The sequence below is a fragment of the Chenopodium quinoa genome, unplaced genomic scaffold (assembly GCF_001683475.1).
Source record: "Chenopodium quinoa cultivar QQ74 unplaced genomic scaffold, ASM168347v1, whole genome shotgun sequence".
In the NCBI taxonomy this organism is placed as follows: Eukaryota; Viridiplantae; Streptophyta; class Magnoliopsida; order Caryophyllales; family Amaranthaceae; genus Chenopodium; species Chenopodium quinoa.
The window spans coordinates 262,873-279,201 of NW_018745419.1; positions in this window are offsets into that span (position 1 = coordinate 262,873).

The window sequence follows — 16,329 nt, forward strand, 5'->3', positions numbered from 1 at the left end:
TTAAGAGCCGTGGTTGCAGAGAACGCCTTCAAATGGAATATTAGATTGTCAGTAGGCTTGAACTTTGGAATATCAGAAGTGGAGAACTTTTCAGGGAGTCTATCCTTCATATCCAAAGGAGTGGGAGGCCGTTCCACATAAGTGAAATCCTCAGAGATCTTACTCATCTGTTCCTTCAGTTTGTCAAGGGTGGAAACAGTGACCTTGTTTTGTTCCATGGTAGTGACCCTAGTGGTAAGGGTTTTCATCATGGAAGACAGTGCCTCAATGGATTTGTTGATGTTCTCAATGTCTTCTTTAGTGGCCATTGAAAGGTGATGAGTAACAGAGATGACAAAGTTCTCTTTGAACGCCTATTATAGCTGAGAGATTGTTGCGGTAATGGTTCGAACCGTATTGATCTATCCCTGTTCCTTGACCAAGTACTGTGAAATAAAATAATTCACTTAATTGTTTGACTCATTGCTCAAGATAGGAAAGGAAGGAAAAAAAAATAGACATTTGAAAACAGGTGAGAAAACTCCACTCGTTTTTTATTATGACGAAAAAAGGGTGCATGAACCTAATATACGATCATAAACGACATGGTGCACGACTCGAGTTGGAACATAAAGAAAGTGTGTGGACTATACTTGACTCGTGAGTGATTAAGTGATGTTATAAGACTCGTGGTATGATCGTAGTCGTGACGGACGCTTTTTTTTTTTTTTTTTTTTTTTGGCTGACAGGGGGGTGACGTGTTACGGGACACTGTTCCCGTCAGACGGGATAAATTCCCGTGTCACGGGAAGTTCCCTTTCCCTTTTTCCGTTCAGGGGCTGACGTGGCACGAGACACTGTTAGCGTCAGACGGGATAAATTCCCGTGTCGCGGCATTTTCTCCTTTTTTTTTTTTAAATTCTAATTGTTTATTTTTAAAGAGAGGATACCATCCGACTTACTCCAAAAAAAAAACGACACAAAAACAAGACTTCCCTAAAATACGGTCAAAAAAGTGGTGCACGACTTAAAGCAAAAAAGTGTGTGAACATGACATAAGAGTGAGGTTACGGACGCGTGTTTTGACCGTATAGCTAGACACGACTCAAAACTGGACACAACTTTCGTACAAAAATCGAGAAAAAGACTGACAGGACACTTTCCTGGGCACCGTGTCACGGTGCAGACTGTCGTGACACGGTGCAGTCTACCGTCAGACGGTAGACTTTCCCGTGTCACGGCACTGTTCACCGTGACACGTCAAAACATGTCGTGACACGGTGCGCAGTTCTAGGTCAATTTTGTGATTTTTTCAGATTTTAATCGATTTTAAGTCTGTACTAATTACTATGTGAGAATAAAAACCCTCGGTCATGGGTTAAACAAAAAGAGCAAACGCATGAGGGTTAGCACATAGCATTTAGGCACGATGATGTAAAAAAAAAAGTTCACAACCTAGAGTCAAGATCTATGTTCAACTATTGGTCAAGCTTTGGGTGTCAAAAGGGTACCATGGTTAAGAGTTTGGACGCGTTAGCAAGGCAGCCTCCCTTGAGGGTGTATGCTAACGGGCGGCTCCGCGAGTTCGAGATGAAATCAAACTCGACTCCATGGTTTGGGTGGATTTAATAACTCGGAAGAAACCTTATTGCCATGAGCGTTTTTGGGCCGATAGAGCTTAAATCCCCCGGGGCTAAGACGCATGTAGAACACATACGTTTTTTCAGAAAAATCGAAGGAAGTCGACTGTGAGAAAAGAAAATAAGCCACCGGACTGATTTTAGGTCTGCCGTGACACGACAGAAATTCCCGTGTCACGGTACAGTGCACCGTCAGACGGTACACTCTACCGTGACACGGCAGTCAAAAAATCTGACTGGTGCCCTGTTTGCTTTTGCGCGCAACCAAGTTATCCAATTTTTCCTACGGTACAGACCTGAATGCGACGTTAAAACGTCTATGCAGATGCAAAAAATACCAAATTAATCACAGGAATATTTTTTCAAGAATCTTTCAAGTCTCATCCACTCATCTTAATTAAATACCGATCACTCAAATCGATAAATAATTAAGAATCCTCCCCAGTGGAGTCGCCAAATTGTAGGCGTCGTTCGAAGTGCGCCTACGTTAAAAGCATGTTGTGAATATGCTTGGCACTCATAGGAAGTGGGAATTGACATTAAAATTAGGGACAAATAAAGTAGGGAGCCGCCAACAAGTTTTTAAGGAACTTGTAAACCGTTCACGGATCATAAAATGGCAACCACGATAAGGGACAACGATAGCCAACACCGATTGACCCGTGAAGGTTACACCCCATTCATAATCCATGAGATTACTAACTCCATATGGTTCGGAACCACAAAAGGAGGATCGGGGATGATGGCACGAAGTGAGTCATGGAGTCACATTCGCCCGTATTGGCCTCTACTCGAATCTTATATTGAAAAACATTCATGTGATCTCAAAGGCATACAAACAAGAATTCAATTCGCTCCAAACCATTAATTAACTAAATTGGTTGAATATTAATGCACACATAATCCTAAAAATTTGGTGATCACTTCAATTAATAACAAGATTAAAAAGGATCCTAAACCGGTTGTCCAAATTATCTTATTAGGTGTGATTTTCAATTACATATTCCCTTTAACATGCAATACGGTGATCAATAATAGAATAACATTAATATTAAAACCAATTTAATCACAATTCCAACAACATAAAATCGTTAGAAAAATAATAGAAATAAAAGGAGCATGATCCTTACTTCAATTCTGTTTGTTTGCAACTACAAAATAATAAACGAGTTAGTAACTTCAAGGAAATAATAAAACAATAACTAAATTAAATTAAATAAAATAAGGTTGATTTTGGGGCCAAACCCTCAAACGATTCTATCTTTCATGCCTTGGCTTAAGGACAGAACCTCGAGTAAAATATGGACTCCTTTAAGTGCTTGAAGAAGGAATTTTGAAGTAAAAAGGGTAGGCTAGTGTTTAGGTTAATAGCATAGAAGAGAGAAAATAAGAATAATAAAATTCTGGTTGCCCCGTACATCAGAAATGAGGTGGTATTTATAGGGAAAATGGGCCGAGGGAGCACACAGAACCCTAAAATGATAAAAACCCTAAAAAAGTATCCCGTGACACGGTCAGACTGTACCGTCAGACGGTACACTTTCCCGTGACACGGTACAGTTTTGGAGTGACGCGGGAAATTTTCAGAAAACGGATGAAAAACGCGTTAAGGGTTTACGCGGAAAGGACACGGAACGTCCCGTGTCACGGGAAGTCCCACCGTCAGACGGGAAGGGTTCCCGTGACACGGTCAGACTGTACCGTGACACGGTCACTTCCAGTCCATTTTTCCGTCTAAATTCATTTTTAACCCTAATTTCTTTCGGCTTTTTAAGTGCCGATTGATAATTTCGGGCTTTTTTCTGACTTTTATTATTCGGGCTAAAATAAGAAAATAATAAAATAAAAATAAATAAAATGTTTGGGCCAAAAATAAATAATAAAATAATAAAATAAAAAGGTTTGGGCTAAAAATTAATTATTAAGCTTGGGCTAAAATTAAAACTATGCTTTTACCAAACATCAAGACTAATCCATGGACCTTTCAAAGGTATGAATTTAATAAAAATATGATTTTTAAGCACTCTCGGGATTAAATACTAAACCCGACCAATAGAGGCGGTGAAAGATTATTTATCATCGGGTTTGGTTTTGGGGAGACATTTTTAGGTGTCTACACAAATAAAAAAAAAAACAACAAAACAACAATAAAACAATGTCTAAAGGCAAGTGTTCCAATGCCTTTGATACGAACACGTCTCGAATTGCGTCTCTCATCGAGTGCTTGGTACCGTGCCTGAGAAACATGAATGCTAAGTGAGTGATGGACCGCATGATCTGAGATTGCCCACATTGATTCAAAGGAATGAAAGAAAAACTTTTAAGCAAAAAAAAAAAAAAATGTTGAAAATAAACTTGCAAAATTCAAAATTTTCAAATACACAATTGCATATCTTGGGGATTCTCTTGTGTCTTGAGCCTTTTACTCCTTTCTTCCTTAAACCATCAACTTAACCACATTACAACCCTTGAAAGACCTCCTTGAGGTGTACATACACTTGTGCAAAGTTCGGCTAGAGCTACGTTGGCCTGATTCCTAACGGATACGTAGGCAACCTCACATCGAGGTGCGGACACATTCATATTCACATCCATGCATGATCGAGTCAAAGAATATCCAATGCTTACCCCTACCCATTTAGAGCTAGACTTGGGGGCTTGAACCCATACCACATTAGCTTACCTAGCCTAAAGAGTCATCATCTTTGACTCTTCTCACATATATTTCCATCACCATAACCCTTGCAGCCAGCCTTAGTATCACATTCACACACTTCACTCACACATCCATATCCATATCAATCATCCTTCCCTTTAAGAGCCCTTATCATAAAATCTTGTTTCAACACTGTGCATGTTTCAAGACAACATTCATTAGAAGAAACATTGTATACTTGCTTAGCTTCCTGACCTGAGCAATTTTCATTGTTTCATGCATCGCATAATGTGCTGAGAAACATTTATATATCAATGATTTTTAATCATACAAAGCATATCGTGCTTAGCTCCTTGACCTAAGCAACGTTCATTATGCAATAATCACTTCATCTGTATACGTGCTTAGCTTCTAGACCTAAGTGACGTTCAAGATCGTTTCTTCACACCATATATGATGCTTAGCTCCATGACCTAAGTTCATTCATCGTGTCACATGATGTAATTGTCCTTAGCCTCCTGGCCTAAGGACATGCATCATGCATACATTACTTTCAAGAAAAGCAATCCAATCCTTGCGATTCATTTTGTCTTGCTTAACGAGGAAGTTCAAAACTTCTTTCCTTTTTTTTCGCGTCTTTTCTTTTGGGGAAGTTTAAAAAAAAACTTTTTTAAAATTTTCTCATCGAGGGAAGTTCGAAAATAAAAGTTCAGTTTTCACATCTTTCTTTTTCGGGAGAAAGTCGGTACCCTCCACTCATGACAAAAATTGACGGAAATTTTTTGCTTTTGCACCTTCGTTTGCTTGTCTCTGCACACACACATATACACACACACAGTCACAAGTCATACACATGTCATGTCACATCAAGTCAAACTTGGTCAAGTCAATGGTTAAGTCAATCACAATATATACGAGTCCATTGGCAAATTTATTTTTGCATGTCTCATTTACAGCCCACGTTTAGGGACAAGCGAACCAACTACAACCCACTTTCGGGGACAAGCGGACCATCTACAACCCACGTTCGGGGACAAGAGAACCATCTACAGCCCACGTCCGGGGACAAGTGGACCATCTACAGCCCACGTCCGGGGACAAGCGGACCATCTACAGCCCACGTCCGGGGACAAGCGGACCATCTACAGCCCACGTCCGGGGACAAGCGGACCATCTACAGCCCACGTCCGGGGACAAGCGGACCATCTACAACCCACGTTCGGGGATAAGAGAACCAACTACAGCCCACGTTCCGGGACAAGTGGACCATTTACAGCCCACGTTCGGGGACAATCGAACCACCATCATTTTATGACGCAAGGTTCTCGATACACAGAGACTTGCAATCTCATCATATGTCGACTTTCCTCAAGCATGGAAAGTATTATCCGATGGATTTCTTCAAGCATAGAAAACCGCCAAATTCCTTTGTCAGCTTTCCTCAAGCATGGAAAGCATTATCGGTGGATTTCTTCAAGCATAGAAAAACGCCAAAATCATATGTCGACTTTCCGAAGACCAACGTTTGTTCACGCGTCTCTGAACAATAGAGCTTCAGTACTTGAACGTTTGTTGCGATAATATTCTGGAGAAAAATTTCCGAAGACCAACATTTGTCGATCTCTAAAGCTCTCCTGAACTTTGCTTCCGCTAAAACCAGTATGTCGGTGTTTCCGTGATGAGCCAATTCTTAGGCGCTTTAAGCTAAGTGAGACGATCTTTCATCAGGTCGACCACTTATTGTGATTGTAATCAACCTGACTACTTAATCATGTCAAATTTCTTATAGGGGCTAACTAGCGTACCAAGGAACCCGAAATTGTCGTATGAGGTCAAAATCACCTTTCTGAGAGGCTTCGAGCTCTATCATTGCTGAGATATCTCTAGCGTAGGGTCTTCCCTGTTCTGCTGCACCTGTATTTATTTTTGACTATAGAAGTTTGCCAATCTCTTTAATTATCTTAGGGTTGACCTAAGGTTTAATGTTGCTTGACTCATCGACTTGACACGACTCGAGGTATAAACTTGACTCGATATGATTGACTGACTCGAGGTTGACTCGACTCGAAGTGAAATGACACATGTGACTTGTGTGTGCGTAGTGTTGACTCATGAAACTCGATATGTATATGACTCGAAATGCAGAAAAACAAAAATTTTCGTCATTTTTGTGGAGGGTACCGACTTTCTGCCGAAAAAGAAAGACGCGAAAAAAGAATCGAAGTGTTTGAAGGCACATGTTGAATGAGCTTAGTCAAATGTTGTGCAAAGATTAATTCGTCCTAGGCTTTCTCAACTTTTGACTCAATGAAAGTATTAGGGTAACTTAGGCAGGAAGGCTAAGCACTTCATACTTCGTGATGCAATGACAATTATGATTGATGAGTGATGTGACAAGGCATGCTTCAGCGTTATGTTAAGATTCCATGACAAAGGGTTCCTAAGGGAAATATATTCTGTCATGTATCTGTGCAGTGTGTGAAAGTGACACTAAAGTTAGGCCGCAAAGGCTAAGTGTGTGGAAAGATATTATTATTAGAAGAGTCAAATAATGGTGACTCTTAGGCTAGGTAGGATAATGATGCAGGGATCAAGCCCCCAAGTCTAGCTCTAAGTAAATAGGGATGAGCACAGGGGATCCCTTGATATGATCAATTATGAATGTAAATATGAATGCATTTTTATTACGGCCGCACCTCGATGTGAGGTTACCTACGTATCCGTTAGGAATCAGGCCGAACGTAGCTCTAGCCGAACCTCACATAAGTGTGTATACCTCAAAAAGGTCTTTTTGAGGGTTGTAACGTGGTTAGGCTAAAGTTTGAAGAAGAAGGGGATAAAGGCTCAAGATCCTAGATAAGCCCCTAAGGTGTGCAACCTTGCTTTTGAATCTTTATACTTTTATGCTTGAGGTTTTCTACTCTTGTTTAGCTCTTTCTTTTGCTTTAGCATTTATTTCATTTTAATAAGTGTGGGCAATCCCGATCATGCTGTCTATCACTCACTTGGCATTCATGTTTCTCAGGCACGGTACCGAGCACTCGATAAGAGACGCAATATGAGACGTGTTCTTATCGAAGATATTGGAACACTTGCCCTTTTGTACACTTTATTTATTTATTTTTGCTTATTTTTGCTATTTTAATCTTTTGAATCACTCAAGCCCTTTTTTAGAATTGCATAAGTTGCACATCATCCCATCCCAAGGTTAGGTAAATGTAGGTTGAAAAAAGAAAGGTCTATTGTTAGACGAGGCTCAAAGTGGTTTATGAAGAAAGGATTGCATATTTGAAAGGTGAAAGGAGATATGACGTGGCTACAAGGGGTGCCTCAAATCATTGGTATTCCTTGTGCTTAATTCGACATGAATTTTTATTTATTTATTTATTTATATTTAATGCAATATAATGAAATGATCATATATAAGGAAATTAATGCTCATTTTATTAAAAAGGGGAAAAGGAAAAAAAACTACAAAATTAATCTAAAGGAAAAGAAAAGGTGTCTATGCTAGACTTATTGGGGAAATGAAAAAAATGAAAAAGAAATAGAAAAAGAGGTCATGAAATCTTGTCGTTGAAGCTCGCCTCTGTCTTGTGTTGTTTGCTCCGACATCATCCAGTCTTCTCGCTAGCTAGAGGCAATGGGATCTTATTTGCCTCTATGAGATCTTGAATGAGGTTTTGAAGCCTGTAGCATTCATCATTAGTATGACCGCGCCCTCGATGGTACTTGCAATAGGAGTTTGGATTCCATCTCGAAGATCGATTTTCTGGTGTTGGATCCTCGGTAGGGCCAATAGGTTTAATTAATCCTCGATCATAGAGATGATCGAAAGCAGCATCGTAGGTCATTCCAATGTGTGTGAACTCTCGCCTAGGTTTCCTTTTAGATCCTTGATTTTCCATGGCTAAGACACCATTATGGTCAAAGGTACTAACATTATTACTAGAGTGGGCATTTTCGGAAGAAGAAGGATTATCGTTCTTCTTTCCTTTCCAGCCACCGTGGTTATTATTATTAGTAGCTTTTTGCTTTGCGAGGTCGTCTTCGATTTCAATTCCGATGTCATAAGTGGCCTTGAAAGTATTCAAGTTGTGTTAATATTTTGAGTGCTTTGAATACTTTTCTTGGAGATTCTTGATAAACATCCTCACAGACTCCTTTTCGGTGGGGACCTCAATCATCTTGGCGGAAGTTTCCCTCCATTTATTAAAGAAAGAAGTAAAGCCTTCATTCTCTTTTTGTCTTAGCATCTCAAGTTGTCTATGGTCGGTTTCAACTTGGATATTGCACTTGTACCTATTAACGAAAGCGTTTACTATCGATTCCCAGGAAGAGGTTTTCTCCTTGTCAAGGGAGAAGAACCATTGTTGGCAAACGGTTTCAAGAGATAGTGGGAACAGAGAGGGGAAAATCTTCTTATCGATACCCTTAATGTTCATTATAGTTTCAAAAGCTCTTAGATGAAAATAAGGGTTATCAGTTGCCTTGAATTTAGGGATGTCAGTGGCGTTGAACTTATGCGGAAGAAGTTCCTTGTCCAGCGAGACCCCTTGTGAACTCATGCCCTGAAATTTATAGTCACTAGATAGCTTGCTCAAACTTTCTTGCATGAGGTCCATCTGTTGTTGCTTCACGGGATCATCAATCTTGAGTGTGAGGAGCTTCAATGTCTAAGTCACGGTAACCAGTTGGTTCCTAAGCTCATTGACTTCTTCTTGAGTTTCCATTATCCTTTTAGCCTTCCTCTTTTGACGAATCGGTTTGTCAAAAAGCGAGACTTGAATAAAGAGGTTGTCCTTGATTAATCACCCTTCTCTCCTCGACCAAGTACTGTGGAAAGGAATTTGGGGATATTTATTGTTAATTATTTGATTCAAACTCTATTCAACATGCAATGGATGGAGGAAGTGAAGAGAGACTGGAATAGAATGTGAAAGAAGATTTAGATGGAGGGATATGAAGAATTAGGAATAGAATGTACCCCCCCAACTCAAATGACGGAAAAAAAACTGACTCATGCATGAACCTAAAACATGGTCATGGTGATATGTGTACTCAAAGTGTGTGCTTAGACTAGTGAGTGTAGGTGACATGTTAAGACTCGTGTCATGACCATGTGGCTAGACAATGTGACTAGACTTGATTAATGACTCGACAAGGTGTTATTGCCAGCGAAATTTAACCAAATTGATTAGCAAACTGGTTAATAAGACACTAGGTGATGACTCGATCAATAATCCAATTGTCAGCCAAACGACATGACTGGCGTCACACTGTGTAGCTTGGCGCCAGACGACAGAGCTGTCGCCAGGCGCCACACACCACAGGGTGGCGCTATAGTCTAGATTTTGGCGCCAATACTGGAGCTTCAATATGGGACTGTTTTCGGTGTTATTAATCAACTGGGGTATGCCTAAAGTCGTACTAGGTCAATTCTGATTAAAAAAATTAGACTTTATTGACTCAAATTAATTAATTAATTAATTAGGCAAAGTTCTTTAAGTCATTAATTTATTTAATCTCAACACAAGTCAAATAAACGGTTAAGAGAAACATAGAATATATGCACAACAAATAATGCACAATTAGTCAAGTAGGCACAATATAATGCAATGAGTTTGCAACCTAACCATGGCTCTAGTTCTCTAAAGTTCGGGATATGGTTTAGTAAATAGAGGGTCCATGGTTAATTGTCCGGATTCACCGCGCGGAAGCCTAACCGTGAAGGGTTGGCGCGTGTGGATGGGACACCGCGAGCTTTAGAAAAAACTCGCTTCCATGGTTTGGTGAATTCAACATCTCGGATGTACCTTTTGTTGCACAGAGCGTTCAATCAGGTAGATGGAGCATGAATTCCCAGAGGGTTATGTCCATATGTAGAACACATATGGATTTCAGAAAAGTGAGAAAAAATTCAATCAGGAAGTAGGATCGAGCAAACAATACGAAAAACCGGTCGAAATTAGAACGCATATTTCTGGCTCGGTATTGAGGAAAGTTGGCGCCAGCAAACAAAGACTGGCACCTTTTTTAACTGTAGCGCCTGGCGCCAATACTGGCGTTTGGCGCTACGGCTAAAAGTCTGGCGCCAATGCTCTGGGCCCTGGCGCTTCTTCCCACATGCCTCAGCAGCTTTCTGTGCTCGATAAAATTTTCCAATTTCGCGCGGTGTTATTTCGGTCCTAGTTGTGAAAGATATTTCTCAAATTTCCTACGTGTAAAATCCCATGTTTTTAACTCATTACGGATGGTCTTTCTAATGAGATCGTTTTTATGCATATGACAATAATGTTAATTAAAATTACGCACATGAAATACTTAGAACGTTTCGAGTCTCATCCACTCATTCTAAATCATTGCCGAAACAAATTCAGGAATTAAAATAGAAATCCTCCCCAGTGGAGTCGTCAAAAACTGTAGGAAATAAATTTCAAGCGTTAATCCCCTAGCTTGAACCCCATACACTAAAGTACGGTGGCGTCCAAAAGGGAAGAAGATAGAGAAAAAGAGTTGCCAACAAGTTTTTTAGGAACTTGTAAACCGTTCTCAGGGTGAAGGTTACACCCCTTAACGATCCAAGAGATCGTCAACTCCAAAAGGTCTTGAACCAAATAGGGTTCGGGGATGAAGGTACAAATCCAACCTAAAAGATATTAAACCTTCCCTAATAATAGGCCTCTACTTTATTCTGATCGTATACATGTGCACTTTCCGATTAACATGCAATCCATAGGATTAACCCTAAACCTGTTTAATCTATGTTGGTTGAATATTAATGCACAAACAAATCTAGTATTGGCGATCACTTGAATTATAATCATAATAACCCTAACAAGATTATTAATTATCTTATTAAGCGTGATTATAAGTACAAATTCCCTTTAAACATGCATAAAAGGTGTGATCAAGTAATAGATAATAAATATCAAGCAACATAATAATAATCATAACAATAATTAAAATAATAATCATGATCATAATAATCATAATAATAATAATAGTGTTAAAGCATAATAATAGTAAGATCCTAGGCATGACACTAACAAGATTAATAACAAACCCTAGCATGTCACTAAGCAATAAAAATCAAATCTTTAGCCCTAACATGATGAGATTTAATACAGGTAAATTAACTCTGTGATTATAATACGTAGCGAAATCCCTTTATAATCTGATTAATCAATGCTTGATGATTGCTTATTATGATTTGCCCTGGATTATTGTTTATTAGTGAACCTATGCCCTAGGTCTTTTAATATTTAATTTCTCCCTATTTTATTTCCTCCGATCTTATTCTTCGTAGTATAGACTTTATTTACAATAATATTGGTTACCTCGATAATTTAGATTATAATAATTAATTAGGAGTATAAAGACTTGTTTCCCTGTGGATTCAACCCTACTTCCCTATCTACTTTAGTTAGAGAACTTAGGTAATTACTTTTGATTAGGGGATACGACTTTACCCTGTCAAAATTTGGCGCCGTTGCAGGGGAAACGATTTTATTTTTATTTTCTGATTATTTTTTGTAGTCTAGATTATCCCCTTTTGTCTTAGAGAACGTTAGTTCTTTGAGGCAATTCTCATATTTGTCTTTTAGTTCCTTGTTTATGCCCAGGTGTTCCAGATCAGGTTACATCCCATTCGATCCTGAGAACGAGCGCTCTTTTCATAGGCAAAGGAAAATCTATAGACAAATTTTGGCGAGTTCCGAGGAGGACAACAGTCGAAAAGATCCTCGCTGTGACTCTAGTGACACAGAAATCCTTCAGATTCAGAATCAGAGATGACGGCCCAGAAGAAACTCAGTGACTACTCGCAGCCGAAGCTCATAGATTTCACGCACCTTACTCCCACTCCGGCGCTAGATGGAGTTCAGTTTGAAATCAAGCCCCAATTTATCACTATGATAGAGAGGAAGCAATTCAGTGGAGCTGAGGGTGAAGATCCTAATCTTCACATCGCAGATTTCTGCCAGTTTTGTAACACCATTAGACAAGCCGGGGTCACGCAGGACCAAATCAGGGAGATTCTTTTCCCTTTTTCATTATGTGGCAAAGCTAAATTATGGTTTAATGGTTTGAATAGAACTGCACTTGGTATTACAGACTGGGAAACTCTTGCTTTGAATTTCTATAATAAATACTATCCTACAGAGAGAACAGCGGTACAAAGGAGTGCTATTCAGAACTTCGCTCAAGAGGCCGACGAAACGCTATATGAGGCTTGGGAGAGGTTTAAGGACCTACAGAGAGAATGCCCCCACCACAATCTAGCACAATGGCAATTGATCCAAGCATTCTACAATGGACTTGGAAATTCTTCTAGATCAGTTCTAGATTCTGCAGCCAGTGGGAGGTTCATGAATTTACATGTGGACGATGCAGGACAAGTTATCGAAGACATGGCAATACACAATTCCCAATACGGGAATCCGAGAGGGTTTGCAAATAAAGGAAAACATAATGTCGATTCCGTATCCTTTTTTCAAGCTCAATTAACGTCTATTTGTCAAAAATTAGATAATCTTACTGTTACTCCTAACTCTGTAGCTAATGTTTCTGCTATTGCTAACAATGAAGCTTTTTGTGAAAATTGTGGAATTGTAGGGAATTGGGAGCAAGATTGTAGGAGCTCTATGGAACAAGTTAATGCCTTTCAAACCTATAGGCAGAATAACCCATATTCCAATTCTTACAATGTCAATTATAGGAACCATCCATATCTTTCGTACTGGAGCACCAATGTACAAAACCCTCCACCTCCACAACAACCACAACAGCAAAACCCACCACAACAAAAATATTACCACCCAAATTCCGACCAGAAAAGCCAAGCATCACCCTCATCATCTTTTGACCCTGCCATGACAGAAATTAGAGCAATGCTTGCCAATATGCAAAAGCATATGGAGAGTAGGGATGCGCAAATTGATTCTATTTTAGCCCATAATAAAATCATGGATAATCAAATTGCACAACTTTCATCTACCCTACAATCCCGTCAGCAGGGAGCTCTACCATCACAACCTATCCATCCTACAGATCATGCCAATGCAATCACTCTAAGGAGTGGTTCACATTATGATGGACCTCCTATTCCCAAGGAAGATAGACCAGTTCCTGATCTAGATTCCTCTATACCAAACGATAATCCTGCTAACCCTGCAGGGCTACAAATAGAAACTAACTCTACTAATGTTTTTGTGCAGGGTAAATCTCAGGATAAGGGAGGAGATGTGCAGAGCCCGGTTATCAAACTTCCATTCCCTAATATACAATTGAAGAGTAAGTTTGATAAACAATTTGGTAAGTTCTTAGAGGTTGTGAAAAACCTGTAGGTAACAATTCCTTTCACTGATTTTATCACTCAAGTTCCTGCTTATGCTAAATTTATGAAAGACATTCTGACTAGGAAAAGGGCCTTTAATGAAGTAGAAACTGTAGCTTTCCTAGAGGAGTGTAGCGCTTTATTGCAAAACAAATCCCCTCCTAAATTAAAGGATCCCGAAAGTTTTTCTATCCCTTGTCATATAGGGAATGTTTTTATTGATAAAGCTTTGTGTGATTTGGGTGCTAGTGTTAGTGTCATGCCATCGTCTGTCTGTGCTAAACTTAATATGGGAGAATTAAAAGTTACTAATATAACTTTGCAAATGGCAGATCGTTCTATAAAATACCCTTTAGGTATTTTAGAGGACGTCCCTGTCAGAATTGGTAAATTTTTTATTCCTGTTGATTTTGTTGTGTTAGACATGGCAGAGGATACGCAAATACCCATTATATTAGGTAGGCCTTTTCTCTATACTGAAAGAGCTATTATTGATGTGAAAAATGGCAAACTAACCCTTTCTGTTGGTAAAGATAATGTTACTTTTAATCTAGGGAAAGTTTTGAAAGGGCTTATGCTAGAGGAAAATTGTTGTTACATTGATGTAATTGATATAATGGATGATATTTGTGATGATAGCTTGCCACAGGTTCTTGCGAGGGATCCCCTAGAGGAAGTTCTCTGCGGGAATTTATCTAGAGACAATGCAAGCATTTGGGGTAATGAGGTACAAGATATTGAAAAAGCTCTTTCCTTAAAAGAGTTAAGCCCCAAGGAAACAATGAAGGTAGTAAATTTAGTTCAGGAATCAAAACCTGTAGAGGTCAAGAAACCTGAACTTAAACCTCTCCCTTCTCATTTAAAATATATTTTTCTTGGTGAACAGGAACTATACCTCGTGATCATCAGTACTGCACTTAATGACCTACAAACTTCCCAACTTCTAGGGGTTCTTCAAACCCATAAGAAAGCTATTGGGTACAGTATTGATGATCTCAAGGGTATTAGCCCTGATTTTTGTATTCACAGGATAAATCTAGAGGACAACTATAAGCCCTGCATTCAACCCCAACGAAGATTAAATCCCAACATGCAGCAGGTAGTCAAGAAGGAGGTTATGAAACTACTTGATGCAGGTATTATCTATCCTATTTCTGACTCCAAATGGGTAAGTCTTGTGCAGGTAGTGCCTAAAAAAGGTGGGATGACTGTGATAACTAATGAAAAAAATGAATTAATTCCCACTAGAACTGTAACAGGGTGGCGTATGTGCATTGATTATTGTAGATTAAATACCGCCACTAAAAAGGACCACTTCCCTCTTCCCTTTATAGATAAAATGCTTGAGAGGTTAGCTAATCATAAATTCTTTTGCTATTTGGATGGGTATTCGGGATTTTTCCAAATTCCGATTCACCCTGAAGATCAAGAAAAGACAACTTTTACATGCCCTTATGGCACTTTTGCATATCATAGAATGCCTTTTGGTTTATGTAATGCACCCGCTACCTTTCAACGTTGTATGATGAGCATCTTTTCTGATTTCATAGAGTCTATTATGGAAGTCTTTATGGATGATTTTAGCGTGTATGGTTCTTCATTTGATTCATGTCTAATTAATCTCGCTAAAATTTTAAAAACGATGTGAAGAATGCAATTTAGTTCTAAATTGGGAGAAATGTCACTTTATAGTGACAGAGGGAGTAGTTCTAGGTCACATTGTATCTAATAAGGGCATACAAGTAGACAAATCTAAGATTTCAGTGATTGAGCAATTACCTCCCCTAGTTAATGTTAAGGGAGTTAGAAGTTTCTTGGGTCATGCGGGGTTTTATCGCCGCTTTATCAAAGATTTTTCTAAAATTGCTAAACCACTGACTCAGCTTTTGCTCAAGGATGCTCCATTTATTTTTACTAACGAGTGTCTTAAGGATTTCAAAAGGATTAAGCAGGCTTTGATATCGGCACCCATCATATGTGCTCCCGATTGGAATCTTCCTTTCGAGATCATGTGTGATGCAAGTGACTTTGCTCTAGGAGCCGTGCTCGAACAAAGAAAGAACAAAGTTTTGCATGCTATTTATTATGCAAGCAAAACTTTGGATGAAGCTCAAGTCAACTATGCCACTACGGAGAAGGAGTTTCTTGCTGTTATTTATGCTTTAGAAAAATTTAGATCATATCTTGTTGGTTCTAAAGTCATTGTTTTTACTGACCATGCAGCATTGAAGTACTTGATAGCTAAGGCGGAATCAAATCCAAGGCTACTCCGATGGGTTCTTTTGCTCCAAGATTTCAACATCGAAATAAAAGATAAAAGGGAGCAGAGAACGTAGTGGCAGACCACTTGTCACGTATCAGGTATGATGAGGGTAAGGATTCTCTTCCTATAGATGATTCTTTCCCTGATGACAACCTATATGCAGTTGTAGAGCAACACCCATGGTATGCTGATTTTGCTAATTATTTAGTGGGTAGTACTCTACCTCCTGACTTGTCCTACCAACAAAAAAAGAAATTCCTTTCTGATGTTAAACATTATTTTTGGGATGATCCTTTTGTGTTTCGTGAGTGTGCAGATGGATTGTTTCGCAGGTGTGTTCCCGAATGGGAAGTCCACGGTGTGCTTACTAGTTGCCACACCTCACCATACGGAGGACATCATGGCCCCACTAAAACGGTGGCCAAGATTAATGAGTCGGGTTTTTATTGGCCTA